The sequence below is a fragment of the Lipotes vexillifer genome, unplaced genomic scaffold (genome assembly GCF_000442215.2).
Source record: "Lipotes vexillifer unplaced genomic scaffold, Lipotes_vexillifer_v1.1 scaffold22, whole genome shotgun sequence".
NCBI lineage: Eukaryota > Metazoa > Chordata > Mammalia > Artiodactyla > Lipotidae > Lipotes > Lipotes vexillifer.
Window position 1 is genome coordinate 2,421,969 of NW_006779050.1, and position 12,980 is coordinate 2,434,948.

Sequence of the window (12,980 nt, forward strand, 5' to 3'; positions counted from 1 at the left end):
GGGAGAGGCCACAACAGTGAGAGGCCCGCATAACGCAAGGAAAAAAAAAAAAAAAAAGTAATGGCACCATCAGAATGATGGTCATGTGGTCTTTGGAAAAAATTCCACCATGTGATCAAGAGAGAATAAGATAGAAAAGGCAAATAATGTTTTTGTTTTATTATGAAAATAATTTCACTTTGCAGCCCCTGAAAGATCTAAGGGACACTTAGGTGTACTCAGATGACATTTTGAGAACTACTGCTTTAGGGAAACTAAAATCTATAATTGGCACTATTTTCCCATTTCATTTGGGTTTTGGAAAGTGGAAATCCAAATCACTCATCTCTGGGAAATGGAGTGAACTTTATGTAAGTGTTAACACTATCCTCACTCTAACTGCATCCCTTAGTTTTTCTTTGCCTTCCTTTTATCACATATTTATTTCATCTTACTATACTGTGAACATACAAATCCCCTTAAGTCTTTTCTGGAACAAGACAGTATTTAGAGAAACAAATGAAAAAGCAATAAATGGCCATAAAATGCTAAGATGGGGGCAGTATTTTTTTTTTAAGTAATTATTCTGAAATTACTAAGTGCAGCGTCATGATACTATTAGAGAATCTGAAACTTTTAGCAAGTTAAAAAATTGTAAAATGGAATAATTTTAAACCTAGAAGAAGTGTTGGTGTTTTAGTCGTCATCTTTTTAGAGAGGAGGAAAGTGAAGTAATGTTTTCTTTCAGCTTCCTCAACTACTGAATATTTTTTAAAAGATTCCTTTAGTCCTTGAAAATAGAAATTACCTTGACAGAAACAGAAGGTATTTTATCATATTTTTACTGTTGACAGTGATGAATGTTTGATAATTCTCTTACATAAATGAGTTGTGATGCCACTGATCTTCTGTGTGCTAAATCTATAATGGCTGGTGTTAAATATGCTGGAGAAATGGGGGTCATGAGTGGGAGCAGGGACAACAGAAGCAACCAGTGTCTGTGTATTGTTCATCACTGACAACAGAATACCATACCTTTCATATGCAACTGGTGGCCTTCCCTCCCTGCCAGTAGCCTATTGTTAAAGATAAATGTTTGAAAACAGGAGACTTCTCCTATGAAACCATAAATCTGTGTTTGTGGTATTGTCTAATCTCTGTTGTGGGAATGGCTCTGACATCACCATATGAAAATTATGATTTCTTTTAACCCAAAACCAGAATGCAGAGGATGATGAAGAAAAATTTCCTCTTCGTATTCAGGCAAATGTCACAATTGTGTATAATTCTGTTACCCATGTTGAGAAGCAAATGGACTTAGGGTTTACTATCCCTTAATTACAATTATCTTCCAGGAGAGGTCATGGTTTATGTGCTCACTAAAGTAATTGAGCCCTTACTTCCTCTCTAGCTAATCCTGAGCTGGAGAATGCAAATGTCATCACTGTAATATTACAAGTCATGAAAACAAACCAGAAAAGAGGATTTTCATCCAAAGGTTCAAATCAAGTCCATATTTCCTGGTCCCCAATCACTTCCCTATGTTCTTTCATCAAACATTTCCAGTGTACATCACACCTTGCTGGAAATATCTTTTAAATTCCACTTGTCAGAGTGACATGATGCAAAAGTTGTGCTTTATGGTAGGAAAACAACTTGCCACATACTTATCTGTGCATCCCTCCTACAATCCCTGAAACACCCTCCAAGACAACAGTATTGCTTTCGTTAACCTCCCTTCGTTTTTTTTTTTAACATCTGAGCATATGTTGGAAGCAATGACATCATGCAGTAACCTTCCTCTCTCAAAGAGCATGCAACACCTTTCAGGCAAGATGCTCACAGTAAGCATTTACCATGGATCCTAACCCTTCCCTGCACAAGGGTAACCATCTCCACATCACCACAGAGATGTTCACTTACAGAATGTCACTCTATGATCTGATGGTGCAGCTGGGAATAGAAGCCAGAAGCCCTGGATCTCTGTGAAGTGTTCCAACTAGAAAACATTAGTCCTGTTTCTTCAAGGAAGAAAGCTCCCTCTAGGAGCAGGCTGATGATCTGGCTAATGGGAGGATGGCTGGGGCTTCCTCAGCCCCGAGTGAGAGCCCTTTCAGATACCTGCACAGTGGTTTGAGGCAGGTGTGACCTTTGCTGAGTAACTATTTCTATCAACACAGAGATGATCCTGCTCCATGTTTGATAGTAATATGGAGGCAACTTTCTTATTCCAAAACAGAGAATTAAAGACTGGAGAACTGCCACTCTGTCTGGAAAATCCCAAACACATTCCTTGACCTATAAAACAAATCAAAACAGAACAAAACAAATGAACAAAAAACCCACTTTGAAACTTTATGAACATCAGGCCAAAAAACATTCACTTTTTCTTTTGAGGAATTAATAAATTTTTGTTGCTGTGAGTTGAATTAGGTATTTTGGGTAGCTGCTTTAGGTGGTACTGTTAAAGCTTGAATATTCTGAATTTATTCAGACCTTGGAATCTGAGAGCTTCAGTACATCCCCCACTATGTGTTCTCTGTGCCCCTCAATCTACCAGCAGGGTTTAGCTTAGCATCATTCAGTTAAAATAAAAACATAATTAGTTTTCCATCTGTATTTCCAGCTCAAAACAGGTTCTCAACAAATATTTGTTGACTATAATAATGAAAATCCTTGTCAAAACCCATGCCAGTGAAGGATGACTATTTCCCATGCTCATTTTTTTTTGGGGGGGGGGAATGCATTTTTAGAAAGAAGGGGGTAATTCATGTGACACTGAAGAATAATTTGATAACATCTGCTGCAAAAATATTTTGAGATATATCATTACTCATGCAGGCATACGTGCTGTATATTGAACTGAGTATGTCCTTCAACGTGATTTTACTTTGCCATTCTGCATAGCTATTCTCCATTGACATAACCAGCCAAGGTAATGAAGCCACTGTGTTAAGTTTTAATTTTTCAAAAAGGCAAGACCCAAAGGAGAAGTCAGAAATTTTTCCTTATAAAAATTCAGGGCTTCCCTGGTGGAGCAGTGGTTGAGAGTCCGCCTGCCGATGCAGGGGACACGGGTTCATTTCCCGGTCCGGAAAGATCCCACATGCTGCAGAGTGGCTAGGCCCATAAGGCATGGCCGCTGAGCCTGCGCATCCGGAGCCTGTGCTCCGCAACAGGGAGGCCACAAGAGTGAGAGACCCGCGTCTGCAAAAAAAAAAAAAAAAAAAAATGCAGCATGAGAGTTAGGTTTTAAGGTTACTTTTTATTCTTATTTGTAAAGTTTCCCTATAAACTAACCCTTCTTAAATAAGTCTTACAATTTTTCAACTTAAATAATTATAACCAAGGGGGTGGAGTCAAGATGGCATACTAGGAGGACATGGAACTCGCGTCTCCTCACAACTAGGGCACCTACCAGGCACCGTGGGGGACTACGGACACCTAAGGGGATGGGAGGAACCCCCAGCGAGGGGGTAGGGCATGGGGCGTGGGGGGAGTGAAGGGGGAGGAGAAGTGGAGGTGGAACAGGACCAGCGCCCCCGAGGGGCGGCTGTGCGGGGAGGGGGGGCGAAAGGGATCCCATGCCCAAAGGGGGAAATTGGGGAACCAGTGGGATGGAGAAGGATCAAAAGGGAGCGTGGCCATGTTTCCCCTGCCCACTTGGGCCCCCAGGAACCTGCTGAGATCCCGGGCCTGATCCTCTGCCCACCGAGGATCCTCCAGCCGTGCGGGTCCTGGGGAAGTGGGAGGGAAGGAAGGGGAGGAGTAAAAGTAAAGGCTGGACCTCCTGGAGGGCACCCCTGAGGGGTGGATGGGGGAGGGGAGGGGTTCCTATGCCCAGCGGGACCCACCCACAGTTAGGGGCCCAGTGGGGACAGGGGAGACCCTGGGGGAGGGGGAGGGGTGCGAAGGAACACAAGGGAACGGGGCCAGTGCCTTCCCTGTCCACTTAGGCACCAGGGAGCCTGTTGGGTTCCCTGGCGTCATTCTCTGCCCTCGGAGTCTCCCTCCTGCCATGCAAAACCCAAGCCCTGCCACTATACCCACACCCAGGGCCCTACCTCTGTACTCGGAGACCCCCTCCAACGAGCTGGGCCTAAGGCCCACCCACACACCCTCACCCAGGGCCCTATGTCCAAACTCCAGAACTGCACACCACAGAGGCCCTCCTTTGGAAGTACTGCCTCTCCCCTTCCAGGCAGGTCCTAAGCAGATGCCCTGCCCCACGGTCAAATGTCACCCACACCCGCATAGGTCCCGCCCCACCCTAAACCCCGCCCCTGCCTAAGGTCCACCCCCTGTCTAAACTCCACACCCACAGCCAAGGCTTTTTTTTTTCTTTTCTTTTTTCCTCTTTTAGATTGAGGTTCTGTTTTACCTTGATTCACAGTTGTTGACTCCTTTATATTTTTATTAAAAAAAATAAATCTAATAAATATTTATTAGAATAAATTTTTATTTATTAGAGCTAATAAATCTTTATTTTTCTAATTTTACTTTATTCTTTATACTTTGTTAGTGATCTCTCCTTTTGTCTTGTTGGCCCCCCCTTTTTTTTCTTTTTTCTGCTGTGGTTTTATTTTGCCTTGTTGCAGTTGTTTCAATTATAGTTTTATTTTTCCTAATATGTTTTTTATCTTTCTAATTTTATTGTGTTTTTTATCCTTTGATATTGTACTGCCCCTTTTTTTCTTTCTTCCTTTTTTTTTTTTTACCACGCCACGAACCTTCCAGGATCTTGGTTCTCAGGCCGGATGTCAGGCCCGAGCTCCCGTGGTGGGAGCTCTAAGTCTGAACCACTGGACTAACACAGAACCTCAGACCCCAGGGGATATCAGTTGGAGTGAGGCCTCCTGGAGATCCTCATCTCAGCACCAAAACCCAGCTCTATCCAGGTGCCTGCAAACTCCAGTGCTGAACGTCTCAGGCGTAACAATCAGTAACACAGGATTACAGCACCACCCATCAAAAAAAAAAAAAAGAAATGACAAAAAAATTTGTTACAGACTAAGGAGCAAGGTAAAAACCTACAAGATGAAATAAATGAAGATGAAATAGGCAAGCTACCTGAAAAAGAATTCAAAGTAATGCTAGTAAAGATGATCCAAAATCTCGGAAACAGAATTGAGAAAACACAAGAAACATTTAACAAGGATCTAGAAGAACTGAAGAGCAAACAAACAGTGATGAACAACACAATTACTGAAATTAAAAATACTCTAGAAGGAATCAATAACAGGATAACTGAGGAAGAAGAATGGGTAAGTGAGCCGGAACATAAAATGGTGGAAATAACTGCCAGGGAGCAGAATGAAAAGAATTGAGGACAGTCTCAGAGACCTCTGGGCAACATTAAAAGCATCAACATTCGAATTATAGACATCCCAGAAACAGAAGAGAAAAAGAAAGGGTCTGAGAAAATATCTGAAGAGATTATAGTCGAAAACTTCCCAAACATGGGAAAGGAAATAGTCAATCAGGTCCAAGAAGCACAGAGAGTACAATATAGGAAAACCCAAAGAGAAACACGTCAAGACACATATTAATCAAACAATCAAAAATTAAATACAAAGAAAAAATATTGAAATCAGCAAGGGAAAAGCAACAAATAACATACAAGGGAATCCCCATAAGGTTAACAGCTGATTTTTCAGCAGAAACTCAGCAAGCCAGAAAGGAGTGCCAGGACACATTTAAAGTGATGAAAGGGAAAAACCTACAACCAAGATTACTCTACCCATCAAGGATCCCATTCAGATTTGATGGAGAAATTAAAACCTTTACAGATAAGCAAAAGTTAAGAGAATTCAGCACAACCAAATGAGCTTTACAACAAATGCTAAAGGAACTTCTCTAGGCAGGAAACACAAGAGAAAGAAAAGACCTACAATAACAAACCCAAAACAATTAAGAAAATGGTAATAGGAACATACATATCAATAATTACCTTAAATGTAAATGGATTAAACGCTCCAACCACAAGACACTGACTGGCTGAGTGGATACAAAAACAAGACCTGTATATATGTTGTCTACAAGAGACCCACTTCAGACCTAGGGACACATACAGACTGAAAGTGAGGGGATGGAAAAAGATGTTCCATGCAAATGGAAATCAAAAGAAAGTTGAAGTAGCAATTCTCATATCAGACAAAATACACTTTAAAATAAAGACTATTACAAGAGACAAAGAAGGAGCCTACATGATGATCAAAGGATCAATCCAAGAAGATATAAAAATTGTAAATATTTATGCACCCAACACAGGATCACCTCAATACATAAGGCAAATGCCAACAGTCATAAAAGGGGAAATTGACAGTAACACAATCATAGTAGGGGACTTTAACACCCCACTTTCACCAATGGACAGATCATGCAAAATGAAAATAAATAAGGAAACACAAGCCTAAATGATACATTAAACAAGATGTTCTTCATTTATATTTATAGCACATTCTATCCAAAAACAGCAGATTACGCTCTTTTCTCAGGTGCTCATGGAACATTCTCCAGGAGAGATCATATCTTGGGTCACAATTCAACCTTGGTAAATTTAAGAAAATTGAAATCGTGTCAAGTATCTTTTCTGACCACAACGCTATGAGACTAGGTATCAATTACAGGAAAAAACTGTATAAAATACAAACACATGGAGGCTAAACAATACACTACTAAATAACCAAGAGATCACTGAAGAAATAAAAGAGGAAATCAAAAAATAACTAGAAACGAATGACAATGAAAACACGATGACCCAAAACCCATGGGATGCAGTAAAAGCAGTTTTAAGAGGGACGTTTATAGCAATAAAATCCTACCTCAAGAAACAAGAAACATCTCAAATAAACAACCTAACCTTACACCTAAAGCAATTAAAGAAGAACAAAAACCCCCCAAAGTTAGCATCCAAAGGATCATGAGAGACTACTACAATCAACTATATGCAGTAAAATGAACAATCTGGAAGAAATGGACAAATTCTTAGAAAAGCACAACCTTCCGAGACTGAATGAGGAAGAAATAGAGAATATAAACAGACCAATCACAAGCACTGAAACTTAAACCGTGATTAAAAATCTTCCAACAAACAAAAGCATAGGAGCAGATGGCTTCATAGGTGAATTCTATAAAACATTTAGAGAAGAGCTAAGCCCTATCCTTCTCAAACTCTTCCAAAATACAGCAGAGGGAGGGACACTCCCAAACTCATTCTATGAGGCCACCATAACCCTGATACCAAAACCAGACAAAGATGTCACAAAGAAAGAAAACTACAGGCCAATAACACTGATGAACATAGATGCAAAAATCCTCAAGAAAATACTAACAAACAGAATCCAACAGCACATTAAAAGCATCATTTAGCATAATCCAGTGGGATTTATTCCAGGATTGCAAGGATTCTTCAACATACGCAAATCAATGAATGTGATACACTGTATTAACAAATTGAAGGAGAAAAACCATATGATCATCTCAATGATGCAGACAAAGTTTTTGACAAAATGCAACACGCATTTAAGGTAAAGACCCTCCAGAAAGTAGGCATAGAGGGAACTTACCTCAACATAATAAAGGTCATATATGACAAACCCACAGCCAACATCGTTCTCAATGGTGAACAACTGATACCATTTCTACTAAGATCAGGAACAAAACAAGGTTGCCCACTCTCACCACTATTATTCAACATAGTTTTAGAAGTTTTAGCCCCAGCAATCAAAGAAGAAAAAGAAATAAAAGGAATCCAAATCAGAAAAGAAGTAAAAGTGTCACTGTTTGCAGGTGACATGATACTGTACATAGAGAATCCTAAAGATGCTACCAGAAAACTACTAGAGCTAATCAATGAATTTGGTAAAGTAGCAGGATACAAAATTAATGCACAGAAATCTCTTGCATTCCTATACACTAATGATGAAAAATCTGAAAGAGAAATTAAGGAAACACTCCCATTCATCATTGCAACAAAAAGAATACCTAGGAATAAACCTACCTAAGGAGACAAAAGACCTGTATGCAGAAAACTATAAGACACTGAAGAAAGAAATTAAAGATGATACAAACAGATGGAGAGATATACCATGTTCTTGGATTGGAAGCATCAACATAGTGAAAATGACTATATTATCCAAAGCAATCTACAGATTCAATGCAATCCCTATCAAACTACCACTGGCATTTTTCACAGAACTAGAACAAAAAAATTCACAATTTGCATGGAAACACAAAAGACCCCGAATATCTAAAACAACCTTGAGAAAGAAAAATGGAGCTGGAAGAATCAGGCACCTACCATAATCCAGACAGTATGATACTGGCACAAAAACAGAAATACAGATCAATGGAACAGGATAGAATGCCCAGAGATAAACCCAAGCACATATGGGCACCTAATTTACCACAAAGGAGGCAAGAACATATAATGGACAAAAGACAGCCTTTTCAATAAGTAGTGTTGGGAAAACTGGACAGCTACATGTAAAAAAATGAAATTAGAACACTCCCTAACAGCATACACAAAAATTAATTCAAAATGGATTACAGACCTAAATGTAAGGCCAGACACTATAAAACTCTTAGAAGAGAACATAGGCAGAACACTCCATGACACAAATCACAGCAAGATCCTTTTGACCCACCTCCTAGAGAAACGGAAATAAAAATACAAATAAACAAATGGGACCTAGTGAAACTTAAAAGCTTTTGCACAGCAAAGGAAACCATAAACAAGACTAAAAGACAACCCTCAGAATGGGAGAAAACATTTGCAGATGAAGCAACGGACAAAGGATTAATTTCCAAAACATACAAGCAGCTCATGCAGCTCAATACCAAAAAAACAAACAACCCAATCCAAAAATGTGCCAAAGATCTAAATAGACAGTTCTCCAAAGAAGATATACAGATTGCCAACAAACACATGAAAAGCTGCTCAACATCACTAATCATTAAAGAAATGCAAATCAAAACTACAATGAGGTGTCACCTCACACTAGTCAGAATGGCCATCATCAAAAAATCTAGAAACAATAAATGCTGGCATGGGTGTGGAGAAAAGGGAACCCTCTTGCACTGTTCGTGGGAATGTAAGTTGATACAACCACTATGGAAGACAGTATGGAGGTTCCTTAAAAAATGACAAATAGAACTACCATATGATCTAGCAATCCCACTACTGGCATATACCCTGAGAAAACCATAATCAAAAAGAGGCATGTACCACAATGTTCACTGCAGCTCTAGTTACAATAGCCAGGACAGGAAGGTATCCTAAGTGTCCATCGACAGATGAATGGATAAAGAAGATGTGGCACATATATACAATGCAATATTACTCAGCGATAAAAAGAAATGAAATTGAGTTATTTGTAGTGAGGTGGATGGACCTAGAGACTGTCATACAGAGTGAAGTAAGTCAGAAAGAGAAAAATAAATACCGTGTGCTAACACATATATATGGATTCTAAAAAAAAAGGATCTGAAGAACCTAGGGGCAGGACAGGAATAAAGAGATACATAGATAATGGACTTGAGGACATGGCGAGGGGGAAGGGTAAGCTGGGATGAAGTAAGAAAGTGGCATGGACATATATACACTACCAAATGTAAAATAGATAGCTAGTGGGAAGCAGCCACATAGCACAGGGAGATCAGCTTGGTGATTTGTGTCCACCTAGAGGGGTGGGAGAGAGACGCAAGAGGGAGGAGATATGGGGATATATGTATAGCTGATTTACTTTGTTATACAGCAGAAACTAACACACCATGGTAAAGCAATTATAGTCCAATAAAGATGCTAAAAAAAACATATAATAATTGCAATAGATGCAGAAAAAGCTTTTGACACAATTCAACACAGATTTATGATAAAAACTTTCCAGAAAGTAGGCAAAGAGGGAACCTACCTCAACATAATTAAGGCCGTATAGGACATACCCACAGCCAACATTGTTCTCAATGGCGAAAAGCTGAAACCATTTCCACTGAGATTAGGAACAAGACAAGGTTGCTCACTCTCACCACTAATATTCAACATAGTTTTGCAAGTTCTAGCCACAGCAATCAGAGAAATAAAAGGAACCCAGATCGGAAAAGAAGAAGTAAAACTGTCACCGTTTGCAGATGACATAATTCTATACATAGAGAATCCTAAAGATGCCACCAGAAAACTACTAGAGCTAAGCAATGAATTTGGTAGAGTAGCAGGATACAATATTAATGCACAGAAATCTCTTGCATTTCTATACAGTAATGATGAAAAATCTGAAAGAGCAATTAAGGAAACACTCCCATTTACCATTGCAACAGAAAGAATAAAATACCTAGGAATAAAGCTACCTAAGGAGACAAAAGACCTGTATGCAGAAAACTATAAGACAATGATGAAAGTAATTAAAGATGATACAAAGAGATGAAGAGGTATACCATGATAAGCAGGGTAGGAGGGAGACGTAAGAGGGAGGGGATATGGGGATACACGTATGCATATAGCTGATTCACTTTGTTATACAGCAGAAACTAATACAACACTGTAAAGCAATTATACTCCAATAAAGATGTTAAAAAAATTATTATAACCATATAGAGACAAACAGACATTTGTCAGCCAGTAGCCTGCAATCCAGTATATGGTGACACATAAACTTGTATAAAGAAGTGATAAACACAAGTTAATAACCTGGACAATGGGGAGGGGTCGGAAGGAGACCAAGAAAAAAAAATCTAAAAATACAAAATAATTTTTAAGTTGGTAACCTTTCACCTGACTCACATTGGTAAGAATCTAATATTGACCAGAGGGAGTGTAATCCATTCTGATAATGTGATGGTAAAAAGTTGTGAGTTCAATGCGTCTGGTGGTCTTGGCACTATTCCCAGGGAACTCGAGTTCCCAGCACATAACTAAAGGACATCAACTTTGGTCCAACTGGGAGTCTTTGTTCTATTTTAAAAAGACTCAGGGTGGAAACAGGCCATGGGGACACATTTTTTCCTTCCTACTGACAGGCTTCATCTCTAAATGAGTGGAAGGAACTCTGGTGGTCATCTCTGGAGAAGCAGTGGCTGGGACCCTAGTTTCAGTCTGACCTGTGACTGCAGTGGACTCGGGTTTTGAAGGAGTCCTTCTCAAAGCTTAATGCTATCTTTGGGGAACATAAAGGAACATAAAATTTTTCACTTGGAAAGATAGAATAATTTCATGTGCAGCCTTCATATCAGAGTCCTCAAGGAGAAATGATGAATAAGCTGAGAAATTTTATTCAGCAGAACTATTCCCTTGAGTATGAGGAAGAGTGAGCCACGGTCATCTTTATTAGAAATCAGGCACCTGAAGGCTCTCAGACAGAGGGAGAGAACATGCACAACCCATTGTAAAACACTTTTTAAAAATCTTTAGAAAGGATTACTGCACTAATACATAGGGGTTTTGCTCTGATTGCCTGATACGGAAATTCCAGCTGCTTATCTTTAAAAGCTAACACTTCGCATTATGAAGTGGTTTTTGCACTGTTTTCCTCTTTCTTTTAATTTGTGGTATTCATCTACAGAGTCCTTACATGGTCCCTATGGTTTCTAAATTACTAAAAGAAGAAACTCTTTCCAAAGTCATTGTAAGTGACTGAGGCGGATGATTTTTGTCCATGGATCAGGCTCTAAAACTACATGAAAAAAAGTGCAAGCTAGGTTATGGTGAAGTGATTCTAGTCTCTGTAATTGTACCATTCCACTGGTGTTCCAATCTAAATGGATTGTCTATAAGAAAATGATGCAAAGCACAGAAGTTCCTTGGAGGGGTTCAATCCCAGTGTGAAAAGGATGCGGGCAATTAGAAAACAAATTATAAAATTAATTTTATATTAGAGAGAAGGAGCCCTGAAACAATACTCACAAAGGAAAAAAAAAAAAACACACTAAGCAAGCAGGTGCAAGATGAAAGTTTAGTCAGCTTTTCCTTAGATTTTATCAAAAGGTCAAATAAAATACAACACTGTTTTTCATGCCCTCTGTCTTGAAATATTCTGTTCTCTTTGCCTTCTATAATACTGATCTCCTATCCAGGCTCCCAATTCTGATATCCTTTTGCCTGGAAAATTTGATGTTTTTCAGGGACCTGGATCCTCTCTCCTTCATAGTCTGCAGACTCTCCCAGGGATAGACTGTTCTGTTGTTTGATTTTAGATTCCATCTCCTTGATCAGGGGTCCCAACCCCCAGGTCATGGACTGGTACCGGTCCGTGGCCTGTTAGGAACCGGGCCGCACAGCAGGAGGTGAGTGGCAGCGAGCAAGCAAAGCTTCATCTGCCGCTCCCCATGGCTCCCCACCGCTCGCGTTACCACCTGAACCATCTCCCCCCCCCCCGCCCCTCTCACATTAGGGCCTGAACACCACGCCCCCCCCCACCCCAGTGGAAGAACTGCCTTCCACGAAACCAGTCCCTCGTGCCAACAAGGTTGGGGACTGCTGTACTTGATAATAACTCCTCATTTGCAATGCAAATCAAAACTACAATGAGATATCATCTTATACCAGTCAGAATGGCCATCATCAAAAAATCTAGAAACAATAAATGCTGGAGAGGGTGTGGAGAAAAGCGAACACTCTTGCACTGTTGGTGGGAATGTAAATTGATACAGCCACTGTGGAGAACAGTATGGAGGTTCCTTAAAAAACTACAGATAGAACTACCATATGACCCAGCAATCCCACTACTGGGCATATACCCTGAGAAAACCATAATTCAAAAAGAGTCATGTACCAAAATGTTCATTGCAGCTCTATTTACAATAGCCCGGAGATGGAAACAACCTAAGTGTCCATCATCGGATGAATGGATAAAGAAGATGTGGCACATATATACAATGGAATATTACTCAGCCATAAAAAGAAACGAAATTGAGCTATTTGTAATGAGGTGGATAGACCTAGAGTCTGTCATACAGAGTGAAGTAAGTCAGAAAGAGAAAGACAAATACCGTATGCTAATACATAT